This window comes from Vitis vinifera, chromosome 9 (assembly GCF_030704535.1).
Source record: "Vitis vinifera cultivar Pinot Noir 40024 chromosome 9, ASM3070453v1".
Taxonomy (NCBI): domain Eukaryota; kingdom Viridiplantae; phylum Streptophyta; class Magnoliopsida; order Vitales; family Vitaceae; genus Vitis; species Vitis vinifera.
This window is the reverse complement of record NC_081813.1, coordinates 661,819-673,885: the sequence shown is the minus strand read 5'-3', so window position 1 is coordinate 673,885 and position 12,067 is coordinate 661,819.

Genomic DNA, 12,067 nt, shown 5'->3' with positions numbered 1-12,067 from the left:
AAATAAAAATAAGTGATAACTTCAAACAAATTTTAAAAAAAAATTATTTTTTTTTCAAATAAAAAACGAATGTCTTGAAACATATGCAAAAAATACTAATTCATAAAATTGAAATGAATATCTCTAAAATTAGGTTTGGTTCTCGAAGGACAATCTAAAATAATAAAGAAGAAAAAGTAAAAAGAAAATAAAAAGAAATTTTAAAATCAATAAATTATTTATATATACCACTAAAAAATTATTTTATTTATTTTAACTCTAACACATGAAAATAAGTAATTTTAAAATATATAAATTTTTAACTAATTTTTATTAATTTAAAATTTTAATTTTTTATAAAAAAAAAACCCAAAAGTAAAAAAAAAAATTGTTTCCTTAAAAAAAATGTATTTTTTTATAATATATTATTAGAACCAAACATGAAAGTCAATTTTTCTCCTCTATTGAGTTGCATACTTTTCTTTTGAAAATGACATACTGAGACTAAAGTCAATGGCGGAAGAAATTTGCAAAAATGGCCTTATGATTTTTCTTATTAAGATTATATCATATAAATGTACGAAAAAAATTTATTTTTTAATGATTTTTTTCTTTTTCAATCCTTAGTTGAGTTGTTTCGAAAATGACATAATCGTAAAATTATACCGTCCAATTGTGTACCATTTAAACATGAGAAAATCATTTATTTAATTTTTTTTTTCCAATACTTTTCAAGAATAAAACAATCAATTAAAGTCAATTCGTCTCCAACTTGAGTTGGATACTTTAGTTTTGAAAACGACATGCTCGGACTAAAGACTAAGGAAGATGAAAGAAATATGCGGAGTTGTCGAGTGATTTCCAGAGATGAGGGATACTAAATGAATTAGGTGTGAATGGGTCCATTGAGAAGCCTAGTCTTTGGCTGCAATGGATTGTGTACTAGTAGCCATTCAGATTGCGGATGGCACTGTGGACCACACAAAGCCTGTGAAATGTTGGACTTTGGTGCATCAATGACGCGTTGAATTTCTTGGATCGCAATCAATAGGTGGTCCTCTCAATCACCACACAAAAACATTCGAGTCCAATCAAGTATTTAAAGATTTCTACGAATTAGCAAAAGTGATCTGAAGTGACGACACGCACAGCCATTTTCCGTGGGAATGGTTGAAATTTTGGATTTCGGACGTTCGGTATATATCTTTCAACGATTAGAGTCTATCTTAATCTTGTTTTTAAAAATAATTTTTAAGTTATTTTTTATTTTTTTAACTTAAAAATAATTTTTAAAAACAAATTTTAAAAAATTATAATCAAATTGACTCCCACATATATATATGTATGTTGTTTTTAAAAATTTGATGAGAAAACTTTTACTTATTATTTTAAAATTATTTTTATTTAATTTTGTTTTTAAAATCCGTTTCCAAAAAACAACTATCACAATGTCAAACCAATGTTAATAATTTTTTAAAATAATTTTTTTTGTTTTTAAAAATATAAAACTATTTTTAAATCACATAGCTAAACTGACTCTTAATTATCATTATTTTTCTTGAGAATTTTTAAAATTTTCTAATTAATTATGGAAATGGTCAAGACCTTGGATTTTGGAGCCCTTGCTTTTTTCCTTTTCCCTTTCTATCATTTTTGTGATTTTTTGAATATATATTTCCATGTTATTATCAAATTTTATTTAATTCACTATTGAAATATAAGCCATAATTAAATATATAAATATAATATTGTAAATAAAATTATAAATATTTTTAATAAAAAATAATTATGTATATATCATTATTTATTTTATGTTGTCATACACGTTGAGATTAAATAAATTATAATTTCAATATTAAATATGTTTTTAATTTTTGTACATTATTATTATTAAATATTACAAATTTTATTATGCATGTATTATTTTATTCATTACAACGATTTAAGTATATATGTTGTTATTTGTTTTTTTTTTTCAATATTTTTATAAATTTTGATTAATTTTTATCTTATCGATATTTTATTTTCTTAATTTGCATCTTGTTGAAAATAGATTCAGATGTTTAAGTGCATTTCCTTCTATTCATTTTTTTAATAGAATAGAGTTTTTGTTTTTCCTCGAAAAAACCTCTTAAAATTTTTTGATTTTCAGTTCTCATAGTTGTAATTTCATTATAAAAACAACATAGAGAGAAATTTAAATGCATTGTTAAAACTTTGATATTGTGTCAAACGACTTTTCCGTTTGCTTGTGGTTATAGAAATGATTGGTTCCATAACTTTTATAAAAATAACAAGGGAGAATTACCCAAAAGGGTGGGTTAGAAAAAATAATGACTATAAAGGCTCACTTTTTTAAAGGACAATTTAACCCTTTATGTTTTCTATATTATTTATAAATAAATTGAGATTGTCAATGATGTGAGGCCCATACATGATGATAAGTACAGGTTAATAAATGATGTGGGACTCATACATATTGATAAGTACAAGTTGATAGGCAATCAATGGTACATTTTTCAACTTGAAAAAATTGTTGTCACTTTTGAACAATTAACTGTTTAAAAATTTGTTATTTTTTTAAAAAAATTGAGATTTTTTAAAGAACATTGTAGAAAAAATAATTTTTAATATCTCATAAATAAAAATCATATCCTAAAGTTATTATATCCTTTTATATATAAAACATACAATTAAAAACTTTGTTATTATAATATAATAAATAATTATTTTTTACGAGCACTCATCAATTGAATAATATATAAATATTCAATTGACTAACACACACCTATTAAATAGAATAACTCACAATTATTCATTGAGTGATATAGCACGTGAAAAAATTAAATAAAAATAAATGAAATTATGTTGTAATATATTGTAATGATAGTGTATTTATATTGTAAGTATAATGCATTTATGTCGTACCTATATTTCATTATAAAAGTAATAATTCTAAAAATGTTTATTCATACCCTATTGGTATTAACACATCGTATTAATATATTAACAACATTTATTTAGTGTTTTGAAATTATTTAATAATTTTTGTATATATATATATATATATATATATATATATATATATATATATATATATATATATATATATATATATATATATATTACATGAATTCAAATTAGTATTTCATTTGATTTCAGAAATTATTTATGATATAGGTGTTATGAAATATGGTATGATCATACAAAATTACCATTTTTATAAAAAAAAAAATTCATAAATTTCTTAATTAGGTTTTATTGTAATGTAATTGTATTTATATTGTAATTATAACATATTTTTGTTGTGCCTATATTTTATAATAAAAGTAATAATATTGAGGATCACCTTTTATACCTTATTAATATTCAACATATCAAATATATTAACATCATCCACTAGATGCATTGAGAAAAAAAAATTTATATGAAAATTTAAAAAAAAAAACACTATGCAAAGGAAAAAAAATCATATAAATTTTTAAAAATTATTTTATTATGAAAATAAAAAATGATTAATTATTCTCTATCATTTTCTTATTATTTTTAGAGAATCTGAATGAAAAATTAAACATTTTATCTTCCTTAAATTTAATACAAAAACATAATTTATTAATTTAAAATTATAATATATATATATATATATATATATATATATGAAAAAATCATCATTTTTATTATATAATTATAAAACTTATTTTTTTCTTCATAAAATTAAAAATTAGAATAAAAATAAAAAAGGTAAAAAAACAATAAATGATATTTTGAAAATATTTTTTAAAAGTATTTTTGTTTTAAATAGTAAATTTAAATAACAAATTATATATAATTGTAAGGGTTAAACCCAAAATTTTGATTTAAAATTTAAATATCAATAATTACAATAAATGTGGGACCCATATACCATAAATGTATTGACAAATCAAGTGAAATGCTTTAAATGCTTTGAATTTTAAAAGTTTTAGTTAAAGGGTAGTTTTGGTATATTAAGCCTATTAAAGTTCTTCTCAATAATTATTAAAAGATACCACCCTTTCTAATAATTATTTTGCCCAACCCATCCTTTTGGGTAATTCTCCCAAATAACAATGTCTAAGTTAGAGTCAACTTTCCACATGGACCGTGAAGATTTTAAAATTCAAATGTAGTTGTTGAAGACTAGACTCAAGGGATTTTTTATCAATTTACGGACTCTTTAAAAATTATTTTCTAAAATATCATTCATTGAAAAATAATTTTAATTTTACGGCACTTTTGGCCTCGTAGTAGAGCTTCAAGAAACATTTTTCACAATTTTTAAATCTACGATATATATATATATATACTTAAAATAATTAAATATAAATTAAAGGTGTATTTTCAAAAGATACTTTCTATAATTCAAAATTTTTTTATTTATAATAAAAATGTATTTTTCACAATTTCATAAATTTTAATTTCCACATTAATAATTTTTATTTTATTTTAATTCTAAAATATAATTTAAATTCTAATAAATAATAATACAATCTCTTATGCAATTTATGATGTAATCAATCACAAATAAATAAAATTCTCTATACTTTTTTCATCTATTAATGAATTTTGAATTGGAGAATATGGATGGAAGGATTTATAAAATTTTCTTAATTTAGAGTTTTGAAATAAAAATAATTTATTTTTAAAATATTTATTTTTTATTTAAAAACCCACGACATAATCATAAAATCGTAATTAATTTAAACTTAAACCTTGATGACTAGGGTTTTATGTTTAAGAAAAAAATTAAAATGGTACTAATTAACAGTTTCGACATTAGCAGGTGTATACAAAACAGAAAGAAATAGAGGAAAAAGGAGAAGGGGTGGTGTTGAGCTACTTCAATGGAGTCACCATTCAAGGCAAATGTACTGAAATTGTGAAATTAAAATCAAATCCAAGAGACACTTGTAGTATAAATTAAAATTTGTGAAATTGTGAAAGACATTTCTTTAAGAGACACCTTTAATGTATATTAAATTTTATGAAATTATGGAAAGTATCTACCGAAGATACATCTTTAGTATAAATCCATTTTTTTCAATATAAAATCAAATTCAAAAGAGATTTGTGGTATAGATTAAAATTTATGAAATTGTTAAAGATGTTTCTTAAAAATGTTTGGTTCCCGGAAAATTTGAGGGAAAATGCGAGGGAAAGAAAATACGAAGGAAAAGTAGAAGGAAATAAAAAGTGAAGGAAAATAAAAAAAAATTGATTAAAAGTTGATAAATTATTTTTTTTGTTACTTCAAACTCATTTTATTTATTTTAACTCATTAATATAAATATTAAATAATTTAAAAATACATAAGTTTTTAATTAGTTTTAATTATATTTGATTTTCTTTGATATTTTTCATAGTACAACCAAACATGAGAAAATCATTTTCCTTAACATTTTTTTTCTTTCCTTTGTACTTTCCGAGAACCAAACATAGTCTAAAGGAATACTTTTAGTATATATTGGATTTTGTGAAATTGTGAAAAGTGTTTTTTCAATAAATACTTTCAATATAAATATAATTTTTTGGAATTGTAGGTGTCTTTTTGAAACACACTTTGTTTAAATTTGATTTTTCTAAGTGAATATCAAATATTTGAAAATTGTGAAATGTGTCACTTCAAAAGACACCTTCCGACGAAAAGTGTGAAAATTGTGAAATGTGTAGTAAATCTATCAATATTTTTCCAACTGCCATTTTTAATGAATTATTTTTTAAACTTGCCGTAGAAGTTAAAAAACTCCAATACTCAAGCAACATCGAATATGGACTTGACACTTGATGATTTCCACAGAGAGACATGGGCCGAAAAACTCAGGCCCATAAACATTGTCATGACCCATCCACATATAGAGCCCACTACAAAGGCCCAAGTAGAGTTCTTGGCCCATAATGGTCATGGGCCACGGTGTTACATGTACAAATAGTTCGTACAACTTACAACATCTAGCATTCATTCAAAGTAGAAGTTAGCATTGTTTCTATCTTCTTTCTTGATTTAATAGTGGTTTTACGGTTTTACCCTTCTAAAATTTTATTTTCTCAAAAACAAAATGCTAAATTGTTTTTTTGTTTTTAATATGAGACAGAATGTTGTTTCTAGAAAGCTCCAATTTAGAGGATCTATAACTCAAAATAAACTTTTGATTAATGCAATGCTTGAGGTAATAAAAAAAGCACTATTTAAAATAAAAAAGTTAGGTTCATACTTTTTTTTGATATAGGAGTTATTAAATTTTATATACAAGCTATTAATATTTTTTTATTTTCAAAAACATAAAATAAAAAATATGGACAAACTAACACTTTGGTAGTATTTTTGTCTTAAATCTAAATAGATTTTAATTTGATTTAAGTATAAATTGTTTTAAGTATTAAGTTGTTTATTTTCTTGATTTAAGTCTTAAATTACCTTGTTTTAAGACTAAATTTATTTTTAAGATGGTTCATTTTTTAACTTATCACTTACCCTAAAACAAATTTTCTTTAATGGAAAAGTACTTTTTTTATCTTGAATTTTAAAATGATTTGCTCTAAGACTTCGGTTAAGAAAAACAAACAACTCATTAGGATTCCGATATAGACAAAAAATATTGTTTTAATTATGTTTTTGATAATATGCTATCATGTTTTTGTGGTGAAATCATTTTTTACACTTAAAAAAATTTGTCAAATACCCTTTTTTTAATTAAAAAAAAAAGTATTTTCAACTATTGTTGTCTATATTCCCTAAATGGTTACATGTGGAACGGGTGTTATACAAAATTAGCTGTAGTTGTCATTTTTTGCATTTTGACTAATTACAACCCTTGATTCGATTATAACCGGTTCAGTTTTGACTTCCATCTATTAATTGAACAAATTCGTTGATAAATCAATAATACATATTATTAATTATGATCATCATTGTAACATCCTTTAACTTGATCATAATCGATCAAACTTCAACTATTATCTATCAATCAAACGAGTTTGAGACAAAATCAATAAAACATTGTAACTAAGTCAATACATCCTACTATTTATAACCATCATTGTTGCATCTCTTAACTTGACCATAATTGATCAAACTTCAACTATCATTGTTGCATCTTTGTACATACTACTAATTACAACCCTTAACTCGATTATAACCGGTTAAACTTTGACTTCCATCTATTAATTGAACAAATTGGTTGATAAATCAATAATACATATTATTAATTACGATCATCATTGTAGCATCCCTTAACTTGATCATAATCGATCAAACTTCAACTATTATCTATCAATCAAACGAGTTGAGACAAAATCAATAAAACATTGTAACTAAGTCAATACATCCTACTATTTATAACCATCATTGTTGCGTCTCTTAACTTGACCATAATTGATCAAACTTCAACTATCATTTGTCATTTATCAATTAAATGAGATTGAAGGCAAATCAATTAAATACTATAACTAGATTGTTATATGCACACTACTAATTATAACTAGGGGTGATAACATTTAATATAATTTGTCAATCAACATAAACACAATATATTTTTCACGGTTTTGAGTTGAGTATAAATGAGTGTGGGTCAAATTCGTGTTGACTTGTATAATCTATTTTATAAATATGTATTTTTTAAAATAATTTACATAACATGAATTTGGCCCCCGAATGACCCATTCAATAATCTTCCTATTTATTAACTTAATTACATTTTTAAACCATTTAACCCATATTTAACTCATTTATTTGTTTTTTAAAGGTTAATGGAGTTATAAGTATATTTCATTGGGACATTAATAATATAGATATACGTAATATCTAATTAAATTTGATTATTAAATATGAAAATCTAATTATTAAATGGGTTGAATGAGTTATACGACGTGCTACTTATTTAATAATTATGTAATATCCGTGTTTGTGTTTTCGACACAATTATTATTCGTGTCGGGTTTGAATTTAATTATGTAATAGAATACTTAGGTTTTGACACGATATAAACACGATCCACAAACCCAAATTGTCATCCCTAATTACAACAACCTTCGATGCATTCTTTAGCTTGATCATAATCGCTTAAGCCTTGATCGTAGTCTATCAATCAATCAATAAATTATTTACATCGAGGACAAACCATTAGACCCAATATCAATGTTTCGTTTTTTCCGAGTAATATAAAAAAAAGGCCAAACTTTGGGTATAAGGTTTCAAAACTTAGGAAAATAGGAGACATAGCAAGGCATGTTGCAACCCTAGCTCCAAATTCAAGTAATGGATCAATTCAACCTTTTCTTTTCTATTGATTATGTCATGTAGATTGGTTGGGGCTTTCAATGCTTTTATCAAAGCTTAGAAGGCACGTGATCACCCCAAGCCTTCTTTTATGGAGGTCCCGTCTTTACTTCCTTACAAATTATCAATATTAAAAATTTAATAATTGATTTTTATAGAGTGTTATAAATAATAATTAAAAATATAAAAAATATTTAAAAAACTTTTACATTATATTTAAGTATATTAAACCTTGGTATGGATCTTGACTGTTATAGTTTTCTAATAAATTTTATTTTTTAAAATAATTAAAATTTATTTTTAAAAATCATATTCAAAAATATTTTTTGATAATTATTTTTTAAATTAAAAAAAAAATAAGTGCTTAACTTTTATGGCACATGTAAGACAAAAAGAAAAATAAAGATGGAATATAATCATGAATTAAAAATGTTTATTACTAAAAGGTTAATCAAACATAATAATAATATGAAAACATTGTATTATTATTAAATTATTATTATTATTTTTTAATTAGAAAAAGATCATACATTTACAATTTATGGCATATGAAATACTATAAGGTTATTTTGGTTTTCAGAAAATGTAAAAGAAAAATAAAAATTTGAAAGTAAAGCTTGCTATCTTGCAAAAATTTGTTTTGAAACTAAATTTTTAACATCTTTTTATAAAATATCTTTTGCAGCTTTGCAATCGATTTTTAAAAGAAATTTTTTATTTATCAAATCACTTTGAAATTTTGAAACACATAAAACAATTGATAAAACTTCTTTTTTGACAGTTGAATAATTTATTTGAGCGCCCAACCAAATTCCTGAATGATATCTAATTATATGCACTTGATTATTATATTTTTGCTTTAATATGCCTCCATAACCTAAATTAGATGCATCTGATTCTACAATGAGCAATGCATTTGGATGAGGAATGCTAATGCATGGTAAACGTTTGACTCTTTGTTTAATTTCTTTGACCAAACTAGTATGATGCTCAGTCCATGCAAGTGCATATTTTCTAAGTCTTTTGTATAATGGTTCACAAATGATTCTCAAATCTTTGAAGTAATCAAAAACATAATTTAAACATCCTATAAATCTTTGCAATTGTTTTTTTATCTTTTATTTCGTCAGGAAATTTGTCAGCAAATTCTATTGACCTTTGAATCGGTTTTGTTTTTCCTTTAAAAATTTCATGTCCTAAAAATCTAATTCTTGTTTGAAATAATTTCATTTTTTGAGCAGAACAAGCCATTCCATATGCTTTAATGACATTAAAAAACTTTTTTAGATGAACAAAATGTTTTTCTAATGAATCAAAAAATACTAAAACATCATCAATGTATACAATTATGAATTGAAAATGAGGATTGAAAATATCATTCATAATATTTTGAAATTCAGAATGGGCATTTTTGAGACCAAAAGGCATGACATTTCATTCATAATGACCAAAAGGGACAATAAAAGCAGTTTTGTATCTATCTTCTTCCCTTATTTGAACATGTCAGAATCCTGATTTCATATTAAATCTTGAATAAATGACAGAACTATGAAGTCTTTTGAGTAAATCTTGCTTATTAGGAATAGGGTATCTTATCCATTGTAATACTTTATTTAAAGGTTTATAGTTAATGACTAATCTAGGTGCTCCTCTTTCTATCTCAACAGCATTTTGAACATAAAAAGCGGCACAACTCCAAGGAGATTTTGAGGGTTTGATTAATTTCTTCTTTAATAATGAATCAATTTCTTGTTTACAATATTCTAAAAGCTTTTCATTCATTTGAATTGGCATAGCCTTAGTGGGAATTTTGGACTCATCAAAATTTTGAATGTAAGGCAAACTTATCTCATGTTTCTTTCTGGACCAAAAAGCATTAGGAATATCATAACAAATTTCATTTTGAAAAATATCTTGAATCTCTTTTATTTTCTTTTTAACTTTATATTCTAAAAGTTGTTCATCTACTTTTTTATATTGGATTTCTGTTGATAGATAATTTATATGAGCTTTCTTTCTTTGAATTAAATTTATATTCTTATTTATTGAATCACTTTGAACTCGATGTATTTCTTTTTTAGTTAATGGATATATAAAGGGAAGAAATTATGGTATTTCCTAATATTGTAGTTTTTACACCTTCATCATTTACTTAAAAATGATAGAGTAAGGTAATAAAAGGAGTTCCTAATATTAAAGGTTCATTTATATTTTGTACTAATATAAATTGAGTTCTAAAACAATAATTATCTTAACATATATGAACATTTTGAAGTTTATATTCTATTTCTAATTTTCCTTTATTTGCAGCAAAAATTTCTTGTCCTGTTTTTTCATAATATTTAGTAGAAATTATTCCTTCTTGAATACAATTCATATCAGCTCTCGAGTCTATTAATGCTACTATTTTTATTTCAAAATCTTCAACTATAAGTTTTACATTTGTATACCATCTTTGAAAATCTATTTTTGATATTGTATTTATAAATGATTATATAGGAGTTATTTTATTAGGTATTATTATTCTTGAATCTTGATTATCAGAGGTTTCAGCAAAATCTTGTTTATATCTTATTATGTTTCTAATTTGTTCATTTTCTTGTTTTATTTGCTCATTTTCTTGTTTTATTATTTCATTTTCTAGGTATAACTGATTTATTTGCTTTTTTATTTCTTGTATTTCTTCTTGTAAATCTTTAATAGTTATGGGCCTTTGAATTTTTTTGAATCTATTATAAATTTCATCCATTGAATATTGATTAGGTTTGATGTCTTGAGTTTTATTTGGATTTTTAGTGAGAATTACATTTTTTAAATTTTGTAAATAATTTATTTGTATTTCTTCATCTTGAATTTTGTTTACAACATCAAAAAATATTTGCTTATCTACTTTTGAAGATATTACATTTATCTTTTTTATTTTATTTTCTACTTTTGATGTTTCATTAATTTCTCTTGGATTTGGATTTTCTGTCTTTGTTGTTGTTGATGTTTCTGTTGATGTTTTTGTTTTTGTTTCTGTTTCCTCCACCTCTCACGGGTAGAAGAAAACAAAATTTTATTAAATTTTGTTTCACTTGACTCTTGTTTTGAAATTTCATTTAGCTCTTGATTAATTTTTATTTTATTTGATTCTTCTTTTGATTTTTTACTTGACTCTTTTTGATTTTTGATTTGTTGATCTAATAATTTTTTATTATGTGGAAAATTTTCTATTGCTTGTCTTGAAGTTAATGTTACAATTCTTTTAAGGGGTTTTCTATATTTGAAAAACTAAAGGAAAAAATGAATAGTCATCTTAACTTGTTGCATATATTTTTCATATTGTTTTCTTAATGCATTTCTAACTTGAGGAGGAAGTTGTTGAAAATAATTTCTTTTTGTAGTATTTTTAGGAGAAAATTAATTTGTTTTAATTAATTCTACTTTAAAAACAAAATGATTTATTTTAATGTATATTTTTCTAATGATATTTATGTTTAAAGGAGGGTTATCATGAGAGAAATTTTTTGACTCAGACTCTTCTTCAAAAAGAGAAATTTTAGGAACAAAGTTTGAACTATTTTTTAGTTGATTTTCTATTTGATTTAATTCTTCATTAAATTTTGAATTATTAAATTTCATATGATGACTCCATGATGATGTAGCTAATGATGCAGATGATGATGTAGTTGATGCATTTGAAAATCTCATTATCTTATATGAAGAACTTTCTAAATTATATGCAGAATTATTTAATGCAGATGCAGAACTATCATGGGACCTAAGAGATCTGGAAGAATTAATTCTACTTAA